Consider the following 25,392-nt stretch of genomic DNA (forward strand, 5'->3'; position numbering starts at 1 on the left):
CATCTCTTGAAGCTACCTATTCGTCATCTACTGTGTTCCTTTCGCCTGTTCTTGTCAATCGTCGCCTAATACTCTCTCCTACACTATCAATAACCTCTGTTTCACCCAACTTACGCAGGTCACATTGTAAGTAGACCGTTTAGGTTTTTATGTTGGTAACACCACGTAGCGCTCTGTATGAAAATCACTGACTGTGCTGTGTGCAGTCTGTGGCTGGTTTCCATTGTTGGAATTTGCTATTGTAGTGTTGGGCAGTTGGCTGTTAACAGCGCGTAGCGTTGCGCAGTTGGAGGTGAGCCGCCAGCAGTGGTGGATAAGGGGAGAGAGATGGCGGAGTTTTGAGAGCGGATGATCTGGACGTGTGTCCATCAGAGACAGTAAATTTGTAAGACTGGATGTCATGAAGTGATATATATATTATTACTTTTGAACAGTATTAAGGTAAATACATTGTTTGTCCTCTATCAAAATCTTTCATTTGCTAACTATGCTTATCAGTAGTTAGTGCCTTCAGTAGTTAGAATCTTTTATTTAGCTGGCAGTACTGGCGTTCGCTGTATTGCAGTAGTTCGAGTAACGAAGATTTTTGTAAGGTAAGTGATCCATGAAAGGTATAGGTTATTGTTAGTCAGGGCCATTCTTTTGTAGAGATTATTGAAAGTGTGTTTTCTTATTTTTGCTCTTCAAATTGTGCTTTCGTTGTTATCGTGTGAAATACGTGATAATTATGGCGTGTGAAAAACGTAACACTAGGCTCCAAAGTAAATTGAGAAATGATAGTGACGACGAGCGTAGCTTATCAGCACCACCGTGTAATGAATTAACAGACATTCAAAGTAGTAATTTGGTAATTGTGCATAGGGAAATAAAGCGGGCGGCAAATAATGGTGTAGACCAGGGCTTCCCAACCTTTTCAGCTCGTGGACCCCTTCTTCTGTCGAAAATCCATGGCGAACCCCTAGTCTGCTCCCAATGACCCCCCCCACCCCGCCCCGAAGTATCAATACCCTTTGGTTTAGAGGTAAATGAAAACAACTTGAAGGTCATAAATCGACTTATGAAATCGGTAGCGCACTGACAAAGCAAGTTTAACATTTAATGATGCCTAGGACCGCATACGTGCTAGCGAGTGCTGTGATTGGTCAACAAAGCGTGCTCCGCGCATGCGTAAAAGGTTTCAGCGCGTTTACGGCCGTGAGCCGGCGCACAAACGACCCCAGTATTGTTGCGAAACAGTCGATCAGAGAAGCCACATTCTCTAGCACTAAACTGTGTATGCGTTCTCACTTAGGAACCGCAAAGGCTGATTGAGAATACGACCTGAAGTAAAAGTACACATTTTTTTCACACGTAAAGACAATAGTGATGAATTTGATTTTCACATTTTTATTCAATAATTTAACTCATTATTTTACACGATTTGGTGAAGGGTGGCCGCGGGCCCCCTAGAAAGAGCCGGCGGACCCCTAAGGGGTCCGCGTACCACACGTTGGGGCAGTGAAACAATTAGTGAACAGGGAAGCATTATCGATCAATCGGTCGGCAACAGCTCGCCTCAGGAATCCGAAATGACAGGACACAATCTTGCAAATACTGTAGATTCAGGTTTTGCGTCCTCACCGTTTTCTCAAATAAGTCAAGACACATTTTCTGCTTTTCAAAATGCGAATATTGCCTGTTGAAATGCACTGCCGAATAGCACTGAGGGTCATGTTTCAGACACCAGTGCATTGTTATTACAATTAGTGCAACAAATGGGACAAAAGCGTCAAACGTTAGACACTATGGAACAAAATCTTCAAAAGTTAGACACAATGGAACAAAATCAGAGACAAACACAGCAAAAGTTAGACACAATGGAACAAAATCAGAGGCAAACACAGCAACAGCTTCAAAAGTTAGACTCATTGGAACAAACGGTTGAACTAACACGTGAAGGTTTAAATGCTGAGTTACTTAAAATCGAATCGAAATGTCAAAAAGTCTGTAATGACGTAAAAACACAAATTTGTGAGATTTTCAACCTTTTTTTCGCGTCATGAAAATGCTATACATAATCACGAAGCAGCCATAAAAGAACTGCAAACTATTGTTCATGAAAATCACGACACCTTGCAAGCTAAAATTGACTCAGTTGTATCTACCGATTCGGCTACTCAGCTTGCAAAATCTCAGGAAAACTTAAAGGACACAGTAGATACGATTTCAACACAAATGGACACTCTGAAACTTGGTTCAGAAAAACACACTGAGGAAATCAGTTCAGTATCGTAGAAAGTAGCCGAACTTTCGGATCAGTTCACTAACTTATCTACAAAGGTAGATGATGATCTGAATGACACAAGACCCGTAGCCTTCACTGACACAGAAGAGTATGAACAAATTAGAAAATTCAAACAAAATCAAAATCAAATCAATACACAGTACAAAAGAGAAGTCTGGGAAGTACAAGATCATTTGACACAGGTCATACAAGAATTACGTATTTCAGAGGACACTCCCGCTCCAATACGGGAAGAGGGTCATATAAATACGCAACAGCCACAAAATAGTAACACACGGCACTTCGGAAATTGTGAAAGGAATTGGCAAGGCACACCGAATTTTGAGATGGAACCGCCGAAACGAAGTAACAATGACCGATATGCGACTCGCCGACATGATGATTTTGACTATAAGCTGTTCATTACTACACGTAAAGTCAAAACATTTAAGAATTCCGGGAACGACATTCATCCACAAGCATGGCTCCATCAATCCTCTCATTGTTTTCCTCCCAACAGGTCATTGGAGCACAGGTTAGAATTTATGTGTGGCTACTTAGAGAATGAACCAGCTCTAAGAATGCGATGGGTCATTCACGAGTGTCACAGTGAAGGAGAATTTTATAATGCCTTCCTCTCAGCGTATTGGTCTCAAGCTACACAAGACCGAGTAAAACATAGCATCATGATGATGAAATACTTTGAACAATCTGAATTTTCCAGTCTTGTCAAATATTTTGAAGATATGTTGCATAAGAATGAGTATCTTTCAAACCCATACAGCCCCTCAGAACTCATCCGCATTTGCTTAATCAAATTGCCGGAACATTTACGACATATTATTTTAGCTGGACGTTGCAAAGACGACATTGAAGCTTTTCAGGGACTCTTACAAGAATTAGAAATTGACACAGATAGTCGCGGGATGCGAAAACAGGAAAACAGTCACTACAGGTCACATCCGTCACAATTCCGCGATGACAGAAATAATAACTGGACACGACAAGGCTATTCTTACAACGTAAATCGTGACGAAAACAGACAGCGCCCGTATGACAACTCTTTGCAGAGTAGTAATAGTTACAGGGAAAGATCACCTCTCCACGGTAATGACTATCACAGGGACAATCAGAGAAACAGACAATATGGGAACCAAAATAATTATTATCAAGGGAGACAAGTTATTGCTAGTCAGGGCCATTCTTTTGTAGAGATTATTGAAAGTCAGATTACGTTGCGCTAAAAGTATTTTGTGTCAGTTTAAGCACAGTCATTTATAATTTTTCTAAGGGACGTTTCAACATCTAATTAATTTCCTACCTTTTTCTATTTGTTTAGTTTTAATCTAATCCCATAACCAATAAATTGTGGTTATAGTCGAAATTGGCCGATGTAAATGTCTTACAGTTTAAAATCTGGTTTTGAAATCGCTGTCTTACCATTGTACTCTTATAATCAGTCTGTAACTTTCCAGTGTCTCCAGGTCTCTTTCAAGTATACAGCCTTCTTTCATGATTCTTAATCCATTGTCAACGATGATTAAATGATGCTCTGTAAAATTCTGCCAGGTGGCTTTCGCTTTAATTCCTTCCTCCATTCCATAGTCACCTATTATTTTTCCTTCTCTACCTTTTCCTACTATCGACATCCCTCATTACAAATAGATTTCCGTTTCCCACAACACTCTGAATAGTTTTTTTATCTCATCACACATTTCTTCATTCTCTTCACCATCTGCATAGCTAGTTGGAATAAAACCCTGTTCCAGTGTTGTAGGTGTTGGCTTTGTGTCTGTGTTGGCTACAATAATACGTTCACTATGCTGTTCATAGTAGCTTATTCTTATTCACTATTAAACCTACTCCTGCATTACCTCTACATCTACATCTATATGATTACTCTGCAATTCACATTTAAGTGCTTGGCAGAGGGTTCATCGAACCACAATCATACTATGTCTCTACCATTCTACTCCCGACCAGCGCGCGGGAAAAACGAACACCTAAACCTTTCTGTTCGAGCTCTGATTTCTCTTATTTTATTTTGATGATCATTCCTACCTATGTAGGTTGGGCTCAACAAAATATTTTCGCATTCGGAAGAGAAAGTTGGTGACTGAAATTTCGTAAATAGATCTCGCCGTGACGAAAAACGTCTTTGCTTTAATGACTTCCATCCCAACTCACGTATCATATCTGCCACACTCTCTCCCCTATTACGTGATAATACAAAACGAGCTGCCCTTTTTTGCACCCTTTCGATGTCCTCCGTCAATCCCACCTGTTAAGGATCCCACACCGCGCAGCAATATTCTAACAGAGGACGAACGAGTGTAGTGTAAGCTGTCTCTTTAATGGAGTTGTTGCATCTTCTAAGTGTCCTGCCAATGAAACGCAACCTTTGGCTCGCCTTCCCCACAATATTATCTATGTGGTCTTTCCAACTGAAGTTGTTCGTAATTTTTACACCCAGGTACTTAGTTGAATTGACAGCCTTGAGAATTGAACTATTTATCGAGTAATCGAATTCCAACGGATTTCTTTTGGAACTCATGTGGATCACCTCACACTTTTCATTATTTAGCGTCAACAGCCAGCTGCCACACCATACAGCAATCTTTTATAAATCGCTTTGCAACTGATCCTGGTCTTCGGATGACCTTACTAGACGGTAAATTACAGCATCATCTGCGAACAACCTAAGAGAACTGCTCAGATTGTCATCCAGGTCATTTATATAGATCAGGAACAGCAGAGGTCCCAGGACGCTTCCCTGGGGAACACCTGATATCACTTCATTTTTTCTGGATGATTTGCCGTCTATTACTACGAACTGCGGCCTTCCTGACAGGAAATCACGAATGCTTTTGGATTTATAATCCTGTAGCCCCTTGACCGGAAGTCCTGCTCCTCGTGCCACTGAACTTCACTAATTCCCTCTATATCTAACTTCACCCTATCCACTTACTTTCTAAAATTTTCTAACCTGCCTGACCAGTTTAGGGCTCTAAAATTCCAGAGTCCGCTCTATAAAGTGCCAATTTTGTTTCTCCTGATGACAATATGCCCTTGAATGGTCCACGCCCGTAGATCCGAATGGAAAACTAGCGGGCCTATTTTATATTTTAGCCATTGTTTAACCATACCGAAGAGCCGCATGCCCTCGGGAAAAAGTACGGTTGTAGTTTACCCATTCCTTCAACCATTCGCAGTACCAGCAGAGGAATGCCATTTTGTTGGTGTTACAAGGCCAAAGGAATCAATCATCCAAACTGTTGCCCCTGCAACTACTGAAAAGTCGTCTGCCCCTCTTCAGGAAACACGGTTTGTCTGACATCTCAGCACATACCCATTTGTTGTGGATTCACCCATAGTACGGCTGCCTGTATCGCTGAGGCTCGCTAGCCTCCCTACAGATGGCAAGTCCATGGATAACCTAACTTATAAACTTGATACGCATGCGTATGAAACCGACACACTGTGAAGTACGTTTATTATTATTATTATTATTATTATTATTATTATTATTATCGTCATTATTATTATTAATACCAGCCAATAATCTGGCTTTCAGATTATATTAAGAATAGATAAAATCCAGTTTTTACAGGACTTACCTCATCTTGACGTATAATTCGGATGGCATGACGAACGACAGGTGAAATTGGAACTCTGAGCTGAAGATTGGCAGGTCTGTGAACTACATGAGCAGGTATGGTGTGTATCACATGTGTTATTTGTCTAGATGTCTGTTTGTTATAGGATCCTTGAGCGTATTCTTAGCTCAGACATTATGATGTTCGTGGAGGAAAGTAATATTCTCTCAAAGAATCAGCGCGGGGTTCAGGAAAAACGACTCAAAAAATGATTCAAATTGCTCTGAGCACTATGGGGCTTAACATCTGAGGTCATCAGTCCCCTTGAACTTAGAACTACTTAAACCTAACTAACCTAAGGACATCACACACATCCATACCCGAGGCAGGATTCGAACCTGCGACAGTAGCGGTCACGCGGTTCCAGACTGAGGCTCCTAGAGCCTCTCGGCCACACCGGCCGGCCAAAAAGAATCATGTGAGATATAGCTTGCTTTGTTCATACACCACGTCTTCCAAACAATTGTCGCAAATGAAGTGTTGTATTCCGTCTGCCCGCACTTCTGAAAGCCTGTCGCTGAAGATGCCGTCTCCTACTAGGGAGTATACTGCTCTGCGAAACTTACTGGCAAAATAGATAAAGTAACATAAAACATCAGCTACCACCAGTGCACAAAAAGTTGGACGTCACACGGTGTGAGGCCAGCGTAATAACTAAAGCGGCAAGTGGGGATGGCCCAGCAACACAACTGAAGGAACGGGAAAAGACACTGTAAGTCACTCAGCGAGCAGGTTAAGATGCGCTGTGGTGGTGTTCTTCATTACAATATGGCCCGGACGGCTTTAAAAGGTGATGCGTTACCGGAAAACTGAAGAAAGGACGAAGTGTGACGAGTGTAGCCCAGGAGTTTGGTGTTACCCACACCACTGCATCACGTGCATCGGAATTTTCCGAAGCATAGGCACTGCCGCCAGAAGGAGAGGAGATGGTCCATGACGGTTAACAACATCAGTTGATGACCGCAGTATTGTGGAACAGGCAAGAAGAGATCTGACTCATTTGGAGTAGTGATTCCAGACATACCCTCATATGGCCACACGTGGGAACACGTAAGGTACTCAGGAATATTAAAGAACATCATCGTCTTGATAACACAAGTATTATGGTGTGGGGGGGGCATGTTGTTGCGTGGGTATACTGACCTCCAAATCGTTGCTTTGAACACGGTACATAGGCTGGTCAAGGTTATTGCGACAGTGAACTTGTTCCCGATGTGCATCTTTTCTGGGGAGCATTACGTCCTGAGTTGAAATCTATGGACGAAAACGCGAGACCGTATCGGACAGCGCAGCTGGAGCAGCTCTCGGAACTTAAATGTCAGCGATGAAGTGTTGGATTCACTGGGTGGGGAGAAGTACTGTAGCACGTCCGCATTCACCAGCGACCATTCAGCGCTCGTCAACCGCGCTGGTGGACGAGTGGACACCCCTACAACAACGTCTTACTAACCTTGTGGCCGTGCGGGGTTTCCGAGCAGTCTGGGGCGCCTTGTCACGGTCCGCGCGGATTTCCCCCCCCCCCTCCCCCGTCGGGGGTTCGAGTCCTCCTTTGGGTATGGGTGTGTGTTGTCCTTAGTATAAGTTAGATTAGGTAGTGTGCATGCTTAGGGACCGATGACGTCAGCAGTTTGGTTCCATAAGTCTAAAACACAAATTTCCACATTTTCTTAAGCTTGTGGCCAGTATAGAAGCACGTTGCGGAGGGTGCATTGCTACCCGTAGAGATCTCACACACACTAGTAAGAACCATTTTCCGCTTCTTCTTCTGTCCAGGGCATCATCATAACTTGCGCGGACTTCAGTGTAATTAATTTCTGTGAACAAAAGTGTTATTTCTGTTTGTGTCATTGCGTAATTATTTCAGTTACCGTCGGTAACAGTTCTTTCTATATATGGTCAACGTTTCATCGTGGTATGTTGCCTTCCAGTGTGAAACGCTTTGCGAAACTTAAGCTCTACACGAAAGTATATTAATTACAGAAAATAAAATGCCCTCTCACCCAACATGCACTTTACTAGAAGCTATCGATAGAAGTAGCGTTAGCAATTAAACATCTGAAGAATAAAAAACTCCCCGTTCAGATGGCATAATCTCAGATACATTGAAAAATACAGTTGCAGAGACCACCCCTTTTTCTAACAGAGGTACTGAATGGAGCATTGCTGCAAGGTAAGGCCTCTGCCACGTGGAAAACTACGAACGTAGTAATAATTACAAAAATCAGAGGATCGCCACCCAAGAGACCCAATGACTAACAGGCCCATCTGCCTCTCGAACACTTTGACTAAGATACAGAAGACGGTCGTCTGTAATCGACTATAGTCACGCTGGTGGTTCTTCGGCTTTAGTCGACATCAGTACGACTTTAGTCCCAAAAGCTGGATAGAGGATGCAGTCGACTGCACAATGGAAATACTACAGGATACACAAGAAAAATACGCACTAGTAGTAGCAATAGACATATCCAGCACCTTCGACAGCCCCTCGTGGCCTGCTTTGTTCTCACGTCTAAGATAGAAGCAGATTACGACGGTCCTATACAATAGCTTATTCGATTCCTGCTAAGATAGGGTGGCTCACTGACAAGAAGGAACACAAAAGGTTATCAAGAAAATAACAAAAGGTTATCGAGAAAATGACAAAAGGATGCCCACAAGGCTCAATCTGCAGGCCAATGTTCGAGGAAATTTCCTTAGAAACACTACTAAACACTACTAAACAACAAAAGGTTATCAAGAAAATAACAAAAGGATGCCCACAGGGCTCAATCTGCAGGCCAATTTTCAGGGATATTTCCTTAGAACCACTCCTAATAATCTTGACGAAGATGATAGGGTTAGGGGTATGGTAACCTTTTCAAACAGATACTAGTAGATACTAGATAGATACTAGATAGATTATATAATGGTAAGACAGAGATTTAGGAACCAGGTTTTAAATTGTAAGACATTTCCAGGGGCAGATGTGGATTCTGACCACAATCTATTGGTTATGAACTGCAGATTGAAACTGAAGAAACTGCAAAAAGGTGGGAATTTAAGGAGATGGGACCTGCATAAACTGAAAGAACCAGAGGTTGTAGAGAGTTTCAGGGAGAGCATAAGGGAACAATTGACAGGAATGGGGGAAAGAAATACAGTAGAAGAAGAATGGGTAGCTCTGAGGGATGAAGTAGTGAAGGCAGCAGAGGATCAAGTAGGTAAAAAGACGAGGGCTAATAGAAATCCTTGGGTAACAGAAGAAATATTGAATTTAATTGATGAAAGGAGAAAATATAAAAATGAAGTAAATGAAGCAGGCAAAAGGGAATACAAACGTCTCAAAAATGAGATCGACAAAAAGTGCAAAATGGCTAAGCAGGGATGGCTAGAGGACAAATGTAAGGATGTAGAGGCTTGTCTCACTAGAAGTAAGATAGATACTGCCTACAGGAAAATTAAAGAGACCTTTGGAGATAAGAGAACCACTTGTATGAATATCAAGAGCTCAGATGGCAACCCAGTTCTAAGCAAAGAAGGGAAGGCAGAAAGGTGGAAGGAGTATATAGAGGGTTTATACAAGGGCGATGTACTTGAGGACAGTATTATGGAAATGGAAGAGGATGTAGATGAAGATGAAATGGGAGATAAGACACTGCGTGAAGAGTTTGACAGAGCACTGAAAGACCTGAGTCGAAACAAGGCCCCGGGAGTAGACAACATTCCATTAGAACTACTGATGGCCTTGGGAGAGCCAGTCATGACAAAACTCTACCATCTGGTGAGCAAGATGTATGAGACAGGCGAAATACCCACAGACTTCAAGAAGAATATAATAATTCCAATACCAAAGAAAGCAGGTGTTGACAGATGTGAAAATTACCGAACTATCAGTTTAATAAGTCACCGCTGCAAAATACTAACGCGAATTCTTTACAGACGAATGGAAAAACTGGTAGAAGCGGACCTCGGGGGAGATCAGTTTGGATTCCGTAGAAATGTTGGAACACGTGAGGCAATACTAACCTTACGACTTATCTTAGAAGAAAGATTAAGAAAAGGCAAACCTACGTTTCTAGCATTTGTAGACTTAGAGAAAGCTTTTGACACCGTTAACTGGAATACTCTCTTTCAAATTCTGAAGGTGGCAGGGGTAAAATACAGGGAGCGAAAGGCTATTTACAATTTGTACAGAAACCAGATGGCAGTTATAAGAGTCCAGGGGCATGAAAGGGAAGCAGTGGTTGGGAAAGGAGTGAGACAGGGTTGTAGCCTCTCCCCGATGTTATTCAATCTGTATATTGAGCAAGCAGTAAAGGAAACAAAAGAAAAATTCGGAGTAGGTATTAAAATTCATGGAGAAGAAGTAAAAACTTTGAGGTTCGCCGATGACACTGTAATTCTGTCAGAGACAGCAAAGGACTTGGAAGAGCAGTTGAACGGAATGGACAGTGTCTTGAAAGGAGGATATAAGATGAACATCAACAAAAGCAAAACGAGGATAATGGAATGTAGTCAAATTAAATCGGGTGATGCTGGGGGGTTAGATTCGGAAATTAGACACTTAAAGTAGTAAAGGAGTTTTGCTATTTAGGGAGTAAAATAACTGATGATGGTCGAAGTAGAGAGGATATAAAATGTAGACTGGCAATGGCAAGGAAATCGTTTCTGAAGAAGAGAAATTTGTTAACATCGAGTATAGATTTAAGTGTCAGGAAGTCGTTTCTGAAAGTATTTGTCTGGTGTAGCCATGTATGGAAGTGAAACATGGACGATAACCAGTTTGGACAAGAAGAGAATAGAAGCTTTCGAAATGTGGTGCTACAGAAGAATGCTGAAGATAAGGTGGGTAGATCACGTAACTAATTGAATAGGATTGGGGAGAAGAGAAGTTTGTGGCACAACTTGACTAGAAGAAGGGATCGGTTGGTAGGACATGTTTTGAGGCATCAAGGGATCACAAATTTAGTATTGCAAGACACCGAGGAGGGTAAAAATCGTAGAGGGAGACCAAGAGATGAATACACTAAGCAGATTCAGAAGGATGTAGGTTGCAGTAGGTACTGGGAGATGAAGAAGCTTGCACAGGATAGAGTAGCATGGAGAGCTGCATCAAACCAGTCTCAGGACTGAAGACCACAACAACAACAACTAGTAGTAATAACTTCAAGCTCGAGAGCGCAAAGTAAGGCTAACAGCTCCGTGTAATAGTAAGTGGCTGGTACAGACATAACACATTTATCACTGCGGAAATAAGACCGTACTTTGGCTGATCAAAGGCGCACTGCAGAGAAACTCCACCATTAGACCCAACAACACTAGCGTACAGAGGAAAAAGCAGGACACCTAGGGATACACCTCGACGAAGGTTGACATTCAATGAGCGCATAAAACTTACAACTGAAAAAAAACGACAAGTCTAGTGCCAAACTTGATATGCTAAACTCAGCTCACTACAGAGTACCATTGCAGACGCTACTACTACACCATACGGCCTTCTTTGAGTATCAAGTGCTTTGCAGCAGGTGAGTTGGCACATCGACTGTATTCACGACCCACAAAAACATTGTGAGGTATGAACAAAGAGGTATATTGCTCTGAATATCACGGGCATTTGGTAGCCCTATGCACTGGGCTTGAAACATACCGCACTGATGTAAACATTAGACACAAATAGCAACATACTACCTCAAAAATGGAAGACTGGACACGGCAAATGAGATTAGAGAAATCGAACATCTGGAAATGGTTGAGACTGTGTTATGGTACACCTCCTGACAGGCCTCGACCCTTACCCTGTACATCTGCACCACTTTGGCCTTAGCCAAATTGATGCGTGTGAGTGTGGGGAACATGGGTCCCCAAGCACATAACATTACAACGTGGCACATGCACGCACCTGAGACCAGTGACAGAAATCGAGAACGTTAGACCAAACTTTAACTAACCTAATAAATGGAGCGTGCTTAACCACTTCACTGATAAAGCATTAAGAGCACTGCAAAAGACTTATACGCAACAACGACCATGTACAAGATTACAATCAGACACACATCCTACGCCACATCATGTTCCATGAGATAAAAGGGATTCAAACACTGATACGGGAACAGATAAACGTGGAGACACAGATGATGACATGGACACACTAGTATCACCAGATACAGGTACACATGCACCATTGTAGCAGATCAGACAACAGCAACAATGATACAAGTAATATACACATAGAATTTAGAAGTAACATAGTTATAAGAAACAAAGCAATGAAGTTTCTCTTTTGTATAAAGTGAAATAAGTAATTCTTTAGTTCTCTGGGTCATTATTGCGAAAATGTTGCTATGTGATATACGTGGGTGAGTCAAATTAAATGCTTAAACATTTTTTTAAACATTATTTATTGTGCAGAAGTGGTACAAAGCTGTATCGCTTTTCAACATAATCTCCCCCACGCTCAATGCACGTCCTCCAGCGCTTACAAAGTGCATAAATTCCTTTAAAAACAAATTCTTTTGGTAGTCCGTGCAACCAATCATGCACCTCGCGCCGTACCTCTTCATCAGAACGGAACTTCTTTCCTCCCATTGCGTCTTTGAGTGGTCGAAACATATGGAAATCACTTGTGGCAAGGTCAGGTGAGTATGGTGGATGAGGGAGACACTCAAAATGCAGGTCTGTGATTTGTTGCAACTGTTGTACGGGCATTGTGGGGCTTTGCATTGTCATGTTGCAAAAGGACACCTGCTGACAGCAATCGACGTCGCTTTGATTTGATTGCAGGCCGCAGATGATTTTTTAGGAGATCTGTGTATGATGCACTGGTGACAGTGGTCCCTCTAGGGATGTAATGCTCCAAAACGACGCCTTTTTCGTCCCAAAAGAGAGTCAGCATAACCTTCCCTGCTGATGGTTCTGTTCGAAACTTCATTGGTTTTGGTGATGAGGAATGGCGCCATGCCCTGCTCGCTCTCTTCGTTTCCGGTTGGCGGAAGTGAACCCAGGTTTCGTCCACAGTAACGATTCTTGCAAGGAAGCCATCACCTTCTCGTTCAAGACGTCGAATAAGTTCTTCACAAGCATCAACACGTCGTTCTCTCATTTCAGGAGTCAGCTGCAGTGGCACCCATCTTGCAGACACTTTGTGAAACTGGAGCACATCATGCACAATGTGGTGTGCTGACCCATGACTAATCTGTAAACATACAGCAATGTCATTGAGTGTCACTCGGCGGTTTTCCTTCACTATGGCGTCAACTGCTGCAGTGTTCTGTGGAGTCAAAACTCGTTGTACCTGACCTGGACGAGGAGCATCTTCCACTGAAGTCACACCATTTGCGAACTTCCTACTGCATTCGTACACTTCCTGCTGTGACAAACATGCATCACCGCATTGAACCAGCATTCGTCGATGAATTTCAATAGGTTTCACAGCTTCACTACGCAAAAACCGAATAACAGAACACTGTTCTTCCCTGGTGCAAGTCGCAAATGGGGTGGCAATCTCTATACTGATACTGCGACGGTGTGTGTGCATCTGCACTATGCTGCAACCTACAGGCCATTATGCACGCTGTTTATAGCACGCTTACCAACTTACAGGATAACGGCGCGAAATTTCGATTTGTTATTACAAATTTAAGGTTTTCATTTGATCTATCCTCGTATATACTGCATAAGATGCAAACTGTAAAACATGTGAACTTCATAATATTGTTGACAAAAATACATATACAGTATAATACGACTCAATTACACAAAGACGAACGCACAACATAGATAACGGGTGCCTTCGAGGATACGAAGCTCGAGGTAAGCATTCCGGGGCTCCTTTACCGCTTATGGCTCGAGTAAATGGAGAAATCAGTTGCAGTATCAGATAGTACCGTCATACCTCACGCGGAAAACGCTACGTAATGTTAATAAATAAATAAATAATGTCATGGGGCACTAGTTTCCCGGCCCTGAGGTCAGTTCTGTGGATGACAACGCGAGATCGCATCGAACAGAGCAGGTGGACGAGCTATAGGAATTTCGATCTCATCAAGAACGTGTTGGTTTCGGTGGGTAGAAGTATCGCAACACTTCGACATGCATCAACGCTCACACAGATGTCGTCAGCCGCGCTGAAGGATGATTGGGCCTGCTCACAACAACGTCTTACTAACCTCGTGTCCAGTATGGACGCAAGTTGCGGAACGGGCCTGCTGTCCATGGTGATCACGTCCACCATTAAGAACCATGTCCAGGGGTCACCATAAATCGCCTTGACGCCAGAGTAATTGTTATCTTTGAATAGAAGAATTTCTGTTCATCTCATTGCCTGTTTCTTTCGGTTGCTTTCTGTACTAACTGGTAGAAATTCTTTCTGTGTGTGGTCCAAGTTTCATCGCGCCATGCTACTCGGAGTACTGCACATTCTGTGAAAATTACTTTGATTTTTAAATTTTTCAAGTCAGTCTACAATCGTAATGAAATGCAAAAAGACTTGGAAGAAATTTCCCTCGTTATACGACGGTCGTTCAATAAATAATGCCTCACTTTTTTATTTCTCAGAATATATTTATTGTTAAGAGTCAGCGTTTGGTGACAATATACATCCAAATGTCTTGTCTATGTCCTATTTTTCTACGTAGTCTCCATCACGTTCTATGGCAGTACGTCAACGTTGTAGAAGAGCATGTATCCCCTGCTGTTAAAAGCTCTTGTCCTATAGCCGTCGCCATGTTTTCACTGCATGACTGACACTCTCGTCATCTTCAAAGGGTGTTCCCCACAGAGAACCTTTAAGCTCCAACAATTCAGATGAAATGGCCTTTCTTCGAATCTTGTGTCCGCTGCGAGGATTTGTGGAACCCATCTTGAGCTCTTTGAATATCCGAGAGTCTCGATCATTGCAGACGTATTTCGAACGCGGACCGACAACTGTAGAGACGATTGTCGAGTTGTGATGCTTCAGGCGGCACGAATAATGGGTATCCACACGATTCAGCATGTCTGGAGCAGTGGCTGAGACAGGACGTCCCGAGCGTGGCTGATCATGGAGGTCTGCTTCTGCATTTCCTGAGGCTGTAACTTTCTTTACCCATCGCTCAATTGTACTCCTGTCAACTGCCGCGTCACCTTACGTTACACACAAACGTTTATGGATGTTCACCACTGTTTCTTTTTCTCCATACAAGAATTCAATAACAGCACGTTGCTTGTAACGTGAGTCGTATGTGCACGCCATTTTGACGCTGTACTACAGCTCTGCAATCTGCCAGAACGGTCCGAAACTACGCCGGAGCGCAGAACAAGCATCAAATGTGAAGCACCAACAAGGACATTGCTCTATGTATATTCACTGCTTTTTTTTAAAAAAAATGTGGGGCATTATTTACTGAACTTACTTAATGGTAGCTATCTCGATATATATATATATATATATATATATATATATATATATATATATATATATATATATATATATGTTGTGTCTAGACAAGACAGCCTAGACACAATGAGACGAAGCCGAAAGGCACGCGCTTAAACTCACGCAGGCTGGCGTGAGGTCTGAAACAGGATACGTAATGAATGCTATAAAGAAAAGTACGTAGCTTCTGGAATACTTAACTTTAATCCACATTTGTAGAACATCGCTCTTGATGATACATTAATAGAATCTCAATATCAATTGAATACGGCGCCTTGCTAGGTCGCAGCAAATGTAGCTGAAGGCTATGCTAACTATCGTCTCGGCAAATGAGAGCGTATTTGTCAGTGAACCATTCCTAGCAACGTCGGCTGTACAACTGGGGCGAGTGCTAGTACGTCTCTCTAGACCTGCCGTGTGGTGGCGCTCGGTCTGCAATTACTGACAGTGGCGACACGCGGGTCCGACGTATACTACCGGACCGCGGCCGATTTAAAAGGCTACCACCTAGCAAGTGTGGTGTCTGGCGGTGACACCATATGTGTGTGTGTGTGTGTGTGTGTGTGTGTGTGTGTGTGTGAGACAGTTCATATAAGGAACAGAAACAAACTTATGGTATTAGATTACATTTAGTAGTGAACTTCAGGAGCACGACACATCATGGGTAGAGATAACGCTAATAAGTCATATTTAAAGGAAGATTACACAAAATAAGTGTCAGTAAGATCAGAAACGATATGTTACACTTTGTAGAGTGTACGCTGGTGCACTTGTTTTATCAGAGCATAAAGTTGTATATGTTTTCCGTCTCTTTCTGTGCTACTTATACACTCCTGGAAATGGAAAAAAGAACACATTGACACCGGTGTGTCAGACCCACCATACTTGCTCCGGACACTGCGAGAGGGCTGTACAAGCAATGATCACACGCACGGCACAGCGGACACACCAGGAACCGCGGTGTTGGCCGTCGAATGGCACTAGCTGCGCAGCATTTGTGCACCGCCGCCGTCAGTGTCAGCCAGTTTGCCGTGGCATACGGAGCTCCATCGCAGTCTTTAACACTGGTAGCATGCCGCGACAGCGTGGACGTGAACCGTATGTGCAGTTGACGGACTTTGAGCGAGGGCGTATAGTGGGCATGCGGGAGGCCGGGTGGACGTACCGCCGAATTGCTCAACACGTGGGGCGTGAGGTCTCCACAGTACATCGATGTTGTCGCCAGTGGTCGGCGGAAGGTGCACGTGCCCGTCGACCTGGGACCGGACCGCAGCGACGCACGGATGCACGCCAAGACCGTAGGATCCTACGCAGTGCCGTAGGGGACCGCACCGCCAGTTTCCAGCAAATTAGGGACACTGTTGCTCCTGGGGTATCGGCGAGGACCATTCGCAACCGTCTCCATGAAGCTGGGCTACGGTCCCGCACACCGTTAGGCCGTCTTCCGCTCACGCCCCAACATCGTGCAGCCCGCCTCCAGTGGTGTCGCGACAGGCGTGAATGGAGGGACGAATGGAGACGTGTCGTCTTCAGCGATGAGAGTCGCTTCTGCCTTGGTGCCAATGATGGTCGTATGCGTGTTTGGCGCCGTGCAGGTGAGCGCCACAATCAGGACTGCATACGACCGAGGCACACAGGGCCAACACCCGGCATCATGGTGTGGGGAGCGATCTCCTACACTGGCCGTACACCACTGGTGATCGTCGAGGGGACACTGAATAGTGCACGGTACATCCAAACCGTCATCGAACCCATCGTTCTACCATTCCTAGACCGGCAAGGGAACTTGCTGTTCCAACAGGACAATGCACGTCCGCATGTATCCCGTGCCACCCAACGTGCTCTAGAAGGTGTAAGTCAACTACCCTGGCCAGCAAGATCTCCGGATCTGTCCCCCATTGAGCATGTTTGGGACTGGATGAAGCGTCGTCTCACGCGGTCTGCACGTCCAGCACGAACGCTGGTCCAACTGAGGCGCCAGGTGGAAATGGCATGGCAAACCGTTCCACAGGACTACATCCAGCATCTCTACGATCGTCTCCATGGGAGAATAGCAGCCTGCATTGCTGCGAAAGGTGGATATACACTGTACTAGTGCCGACATTGTGCATGCTCTGTTGCCTGTGTCTATGTGCCTGTGGTTCTGTCAGTGTGATCATGTGATGTATCTGACCCCAGGAATGTGTCAATAAAGTTTCCCCTTCCTGGGACCATGAATTCACGGTGTTCTTATTTCAATTTCCAGGAGTGTATTTCTCCTCGGGTCCTACACCAATGGCCGTTCGCCGATACAGCGTTGACAGTTATTGTCATACTTAATTGGCCAGATACCACTTCTGCAGCAACTTTCCCACATAAAATGAGGGGGAGGGGGGCAAAAATATACGTCTGCTGACCTACACACATCAAAGATAAATAATTATGACGAAGCTGATTAATCCAAAGTCCAAGAGAGAAGCTGAAATTGGTGTTATTGAATCCACCTATGGACCAAGATTTCAACCGCAGTTCGGAGTCCTTGTTAAACTGTATCTTTCGCTATAAATTGCTGGGGAAGTCAATTCAATGATTGGAGGAATGCAAGAGCGTACCGATTTCAATAGGACCATACCTGATGAAGCACTGCGGTGTTCAAACCAACCATCGGTGTGAGGACAGCTTTTCCTTTAACTGGTAAACGGCATCCCTGTTAGTAAATATCGTTTGCAATGTTGTCGGCTTAAGCCGTTGAGAAATAGTGTTCCGACTCGTATGCTGCTTCCTGTTTTCGTCACATACAAGAGTGAGTTGTCTCTAGGAATTAGGTGAAGGTAACTGGCTGGACATTATACTCAGTGTTAATCGATGTTGGTGCATGTTGCATGGATTCAAAACCATTTCTTTGTTGAACCTGAACAAATTAAGAACTTCAGGCAGTCTATTACATCGGAGCAAAGTTTTATACGCACAATTCTGTCCACACAAATGTTACTGATAAAACAGTAGTAATTTTAATGTAATACATAGTAATAAAATGATACCAATAGAACTGTAAGACGTGTAAATTTCTATTTCCATTTGTCAAACGACAATTTATGAAAACTGTTTATATTTCATTAATGGGATTAAGTAGGTATAATCAATATTTGTCATTTTGGAAATAATTGTGGTAGCAGGGAATGTCTGCACCAGAAAGCATTGTTGGCGGGAGAGACCGCACTTTAGCGTTCGTAGGAAGTCAGTAGTAAGCGAGATGTGAAGCGAGTCGGTAACAGGTCTGAAGCGAGAGGTTGAGAGGAGCGGTGTGCCTGCCAGCCACCAGCTATGATTTACAAGAGATTATAAACGGATGTACAGAGACATCAGCTAACTATTATCATAAGAGGAACTAATATTATTGAATTATTATTTTTTTTTTTTTTTGAGAAACTCAAGAATACTGAAGGTATGTTTGCGCAATGCCAGTTGTAAGATTATTGTAAAAAGTAAGTCCCATTTGAAAGTTTGTAAAATCATTTAATTACCAACAGTAAATATTTGAAGAATCGTTTTCAGAATATAATTAATTTTTGCCAGCGATGTTGCATTACTGAATATAATCCATCCCAAAAACCATTAACGTAAAACTTCGGAAAATTCTATTGTTGTCAAGAAAAAGTTTAACTATGAATTACGTAACATCAGTGAAATTAATTAAAGAATAACGTCAGCTTTGCTATTAAACAATAACGTCAGCTTTGGTAATAAATACAGTCACTTATTATGACAGCCCACCAGCAGTTAATAGAGTATAGTAAACCAGAGAAAGTATATTCATGTCGCAGTTCGATGTAGCAGTCAGATGGCGATCCAGTAACAGTAAAAAAGGTAAGGAACAGTTTTGGGTTATTGCAGGTAACGACTGAGGGCCACGACGACGGCACATTCTATGTTTCGTCGTAAATAATCAGCAAATAACTTTTAATAAGCAGCATTTAAATTTGTATTCGAAGACTGCACTTATTATTATTGAGAAAGAGAATTAATTTCAAAGGGAAGATTTCATTTGTTATTATTAAGCAAGAGATAGAAATCCTAAGCGAAGGTTTCATAGGTTATTGTAGAAGGGAAAGTTGCGTAACGAAAGAGATGTAGAAGAGACGAGAAGGTTTCAGAATGATAAATGATTTCAAAAAAGATTAGAATGTCTCTAATGCCATTGGGAATACTAGAACTGACTAGAACTAATAACAATAATACAATCATGCTACTATGCTAGTCATAATTAAATAACTATAATAGTGTAATAGTAAAATGAGACGAAAAATGGGTTTATGGGTGTAAAATAATTGCGATTTTATGACATAATACACTCTGAGGGAGACTCATTGAAATAGATCGCCCTACCTAACGAAGTCCAGAAATAAAGGTATGGTACGAGACAAGTGTATTCGGTTGTAATGCGGTAACGTCTGCGTGCAAAACGAAGGCAGACATTAATCGTATTTTAGAATGTATGTCTGTCTTTTCAAGTGGGAGATGTTATTTTATCCTCTAAGTGTAGTAATCGAGATCATTCCACAGCCTGATTACAACTGCTGAAAAGCGCTTGAGAACCCAGTTGTGTTTCTTGACATCGAGTCTAAAAAATTCTTGAGTGCAGGCCGATCAGCTAACGTAATATCAATCAGACATGTCTTTCTACTTTTAATAGCGAAGGTAATGACTGAAACAAGTCCAGTGCAAAAATGAAGGTGTTAATTCAAGCGAAGGTGGTAATGATCGATTATTACTTTAGTAAAATAAGCCTTCAGAAGAGCAACAAGAGACACTTTCATTATGGAAAACTGTAGGAAATTATAAAACATCCACCCTGTTGACCAAATATGGTACGTCAATACCTCCACCTGCTGACATATCTAAAGAAAATTACAGTTGGTAAAAGCTTTCGTCTCAGAGATGGGCTTGTAGTAGCTGTGGGTAGATATTTCTGAGAACTTCCGGAATCGCATTTACTGAAATAATATTGGAGGAACTCCATTGACGTAAAATGTGACTATCGAAAATTAAGAGTCCATCATTTCTACAAAAATTATCCTTCAGTGTTCATGTTCAACTTCTCTTCCAGTGACCCATGATCTTCGTGAAGTAAAACTGTTTGAACCTCTAGGAAGAAATGACAAAAGTGGGCAGCACGGATGTCTCTGTGTGTCTACTTCTCTACTCCACAAGTTACCGTAGGGTGTGTGACAAGAGTGCTTCTGGAACCGCTATCAGTCACTTTCTTATTCTACGAGGGGCGTTCAGAAAGTAAGCTCCGATCGGTCGCGAAATGGAAACGACTATGAAAATCCGATAAAGCTTTGCACAGATGTGTTGGGTAGTGTCTCTAGTATAACCCCAGTTAGCATCACGTCGCTCTTCTCATTTCTGAGCTCGCAGTGAGTGCGTAAAGATGTCTAGAAAATAGTGTCTGCCGCCAAGTACGAGGGCCTGGTGAGAAATTTCGCCTGAAGCTATGCAGCTAACATTACATAACTGTCGTGCTGTTTCTTCTTCAAGACAATTCTCAGCCGCATTCTGCAGGGGCAATGAAGATGCTCCTGCATCGTTTTCAAATGGAAATGTGAGATTACCCACAATACAGTCCGCAATTGTCTCCCCCTGAGTTTCATCTCTGGTCACATGAACCGCTGTCTTTCAAGACAACATTTTGACACAGACAACGAGGTGTAGGCCAGCGTGGAGAATTGGCGGAAAGCACTGGCGGCTGCCTTCTATGATGAGGCTATTGAAAAGTTGGTACAACGCTATGACAAAAGTCTAAGTCAGAACGGCGACTACGTAGAGAAGTAGCTGAAAGGTGTAGCTAATTGTTACAAGTAAAACATTTCTGATGTTCACTGTGGTTTCAATTTGGCAATCAATCGGAGCTTATTTTCTGAACAGGCCTCGTACATTGAAGAGCCAAAGAAACTCGTACACCTGCCCAATAACGTGTAGGGCCCACGCGAGCACACAGAAGTGCGACAACACGATGTGGCATGGATTCGACTAATGTGTGGAGTAGTGCTGGAGAGAATTGACACCATGAATGCTGCAGGTCTGTCCATAAAGCCGTAAGAGTACGAGTGGGTGGAGATCTCGTCTGAACAGCACGTTGCAAGGCTTCCCAGACATGCTCAATAATGTTTACGTCTGGAGAGTTTGGCGGCCAGCGGAAGCGTTTAAACTAAGAAGAGTGTTCCTAGAGCCACTCTGTAGCAATTCTGGACGTGTGGGGTGTCGGATTGTCCTGCCGGAATTGCCCAAGTCTGCCTGAATGAACAATGGACGTGAACGGACGCAGGTGATCGGACAGGACGCTTACGTACGTGTCATCTGGCAGAGTCGTTTCTAGACTATCAGGGCTCCTATGTCACTCCAACTGCACACGACTCACATTTTTACAGAGCCTCCACCAGCTTGAACAGTCCCCTGCTGACATGCAGGGTCCTTGGATTCATGAGATTGTCCCCATACCCCTACACGTCCATCTGCACTATACAATTTGAAAGGAGACTCGTTTGCCATGGCAACACATTTCCAGTTGTTAGTAGCCTAATGTCGGTGTTGACGGGCCCAAGCGAGGCGTAAAGCTTTGTCTCGAGCAGTGATCAAGGGTACATGAGTGGATCTTCGGCTCCGAAAGCCCATATCCATGATGCTTCGTTGAATGGTTCCCATTCTGACACTTCGTGATGGCCCAGCAATTTGCGGAACGGTTACACTTCTGTCACGTTGAACGACTCTCTTCAGTCATCGTTGGTCGTTCTTGCAGGATGTTTTTCCGGTTGCAGTGATGTCAGAAATTTGATGTTTTCCGAATTCCTGATATTCACTGTCCACTCGTGAAATGGTCGTACTGGAAAATATCCACTTCATCGCTACCTCGGAGATTCTGTGTCCCAGCGCTCATGCACCCACTACAACACCACGTTCAAACTCACTTAAATCTTGATAACGTGCCATTGTAGCAGCAGTAACCGATCTAAAAACTGCGCTAGAGGCTTGCTGTCTTATGGTGCTGTTGGTGACCACAGCGCCGTATTCTGCCTGTTTACATACCTCTGTATTTGAATACGCATGCCTATACCAGTTTCTTTGGCGCTTCAGTGTATTTGCAAATGATGTGTACGAAGAGCTGTTAAGAGCTGTTAATCCTTTGTATTAGGTCTAATATTTCAGTTTTCTATGCCGATTACTTCGTGAAAAGAACATATGATGGGGTATGAGATATATACAAAATTATGAAGTTATCAAGTACAAAATACACGAAGTGAGTAGTTATATAGCGTCGATAGAGAAACCAGACTGGACTTATGTGAGTCGAAGGACCTGAAAGGGAGACCATATCTACATTTACATCTACATGGATACTCTGCAAATCACATTTAAGTGCCTCGCAGAGGGTTCATTGAACCACCTTCACAATTCTCTGTTATTATTGAAACGTCCCCTTATTAACACTTATACTCGACTGTCCTTAAACTGACACACAATATTTTTTTTAGCGCAACGCAATCTGACTTTCAAAAATCTCTACAAAAGAATAGCCCTGACTAACATTAAACTATACCTTTCACAAATCACTAAATCACTTACCTCACAATAATGTTCGTTTCTCCCACTACTGCAATACAGCAAGCGCCACTACTGCCAGCTAAATAAAAGATTCAAACTATGGAAGGCACTAACTACTGATAGGGATAGTTAGCAAATGAAAGATATTAATAGAGAACAAACAATGTATTTACCTTGATATCATCATATATAAATATAGCAGTTCATGACTTCAAAACTCCGCCATCTCTCTCCCCACATCCACCACTGCTGGCGGCTCACCTCCAACTGCGTGCTGGACCGTTGCGTCTAAAGTTATTCTGTCTCCCTTGATAATAATTATTTTGGTTCCCATGTTGCCTGTTTCTCTGATTGTCTCTGTGATAGTCATTACCGCGGAGAGGTGATCTTTCCCTGTAATTATTACTACTCAGCCAACTGTTGTCATACGGGTGGTGTCTGTTTTGGTCACGATTTGTGTTGTGAGAATAGCCTTGTCGCGTCCAGTTATTATTTCTTTCATCGTGGAATTGCGACGGATATGACCTGTAATTCCTGTTTCCGCATTCCGCGACTGTCAGTGTCAATTTCTAATTCTTGTAAGAGTCCCTGAAAAGCTTCAATGTCGTCTTTGCAACGTCCTGCCAAAATAATATGCCGTAAATGTTCAGGTAATTTTATTAAGCAAATGCGGATGAGTTCTGAGGGGCTGTATGGGTTTGAAAGATACTGATTCTTATGCAACATGTCTTCAAAATATTTCATAAGACTGGAAAATTCAGATTGTTCGAAACGTTTCATCATTATGATGCTGTGTTTTACTCGGTCTTGTGTAGCTTGAGACCAATACGCTGAGAGGAAGGCATGATAAAATTCTCCTTCACTGTGACAATCGTGAATGACCGATCGCATTCTTACAGCTGGTTCATTCTCCAAGTAGCCACACATAAATTCTAACCTGTGCTCCAATGACCAGTTGGGAGGAAAACAATGAGAGAATTGATGGAGCCACGCTTGTGGATGAATGTCGTTGGCAGAATTCTTAAACGTTTTGAATTTACGTGTAGTAATGAACAGCTTATAGTCAAAATCTTCGTGTCGGCGAGTAGCATATCGGTCATTGTTACGTCGTGTCGGCGGTTCCATCTCAAAATCCAATGCGCCTTGCCAATTTCTTTCATAATTTCCGAAATGTCCTGTGTTATTATTTTGTGGTTGTTCCGTATTTCTATGTCCTTCTTCCGTACTGGAGCGCGAGTGTCCTCTGAAATATGTAATTCTTGTATTACCTGCGTCAACTGATCTTGTACTTCCCCGATTTCTCTTTTGTACTGTGTATTGATTTGATTTTGATTTTGTTTGAATTTTCTAATTTGTTCATACTCTTCAGTGTTAGTGAAGGCTACAGGTGTTGTGTCATTCAGATCATCATCTACCTTTGTAGATAAGTTAGTGAACTGATCTGAAAGTTCGGCTACTTTATCCGATAGTGAAATTATTTCCTCTGTATGTTTTTCTGAACCAAGTTTCAGAATGTGCAATTGTGTTGAAATCGTATCTACTGTGTCCTTTAAGTTTTCCTGAGTTTTTGCAAGTTGCATAACCGTATCGGTAGATGCAACTGAGTCAATTTTAGCTTGCAAGGTGTCGTGATTTTCATGAACAATAGTTTGCAGTTCTTTTATGGCTGCTTCGTGATTCTGTAATGCATTTTCATGCCGCGAAAAAATAGGTTGAAAATGCTCACAAATTTGAGTTTTTACGTCATTACAGACTTTTTGACATTTCGATTCAATGTTATGTAACTCAGTAGTTAAATCTTCACGTGTTTGTTCAAGAGTTTGTTCCAATGAGTCTAACTTTTTAAGATTTTGTTCCACTGTGTCTAACTTTTGAAGATTTTGTTCCATTGTGTCTAACTGTTGCTGTGTTTGTCTCTGGTGTTGTTCCATTGTGTCTATCTTTTGTAGATTTTGCTGTGTTTGACTCTGATTTTGTTCCATTTGTTTCTGATTTTGTTCAAGCGTTGTGTCTAACTTTTGTAGCCTTTGTCCCATTTGTTGCATTAACTGTAATAACAATGCACTGGTGTCTGAAACACGTTCCTCAGTGCTTTTCGGCAGTGAAGTTGCACCGGCAACATTCACATTTTGACAAGCAGAAAATGTGTCTTGACTTATTTGAGAAAATGGTGAGGACCCAAATCCTGAATCCACAGCATTTGCGAGATTGTTTCCTGTCATTTCGGATTCCTGAGGCGAGCTGTCGCCGACCGATCGATCTATAATGCTTCCCTGTTCTCTAATTGTTTCACTGTCTACACCATTGTTTACCGCCCGCTCCATTTCCCTATGCACAATTACCAAATTACTACTTTGAACATTAGTTAATTCATTACTCGGTGGCGCTAACACACTGCTTTCGTCTTTGCTGTCATTTCTCAGTTTACTTTGGAGCCTAGTATTACGTTTTTCACACGCCATTATTGCCACAGTATATCACACGACAACAGAGAAAAACAC

The sequence above is a fragment of the Schistocerca nitens genome, chromosome 7 (genome assembly GCF_023898315.1).
Source record: "Schistocerca nitens isolate TAMUIC-IGC-003100 chromosome 7, iqSchNite1.1, whole genome shotgun sequence".
NCBI classification, from domain to species: domain Eukaryota; kingdom Metazoa; phylum Arthropoda; class Insecta; order Orthoptera; family Acrididae; genus Schistocerca; species Schistocerca nitens.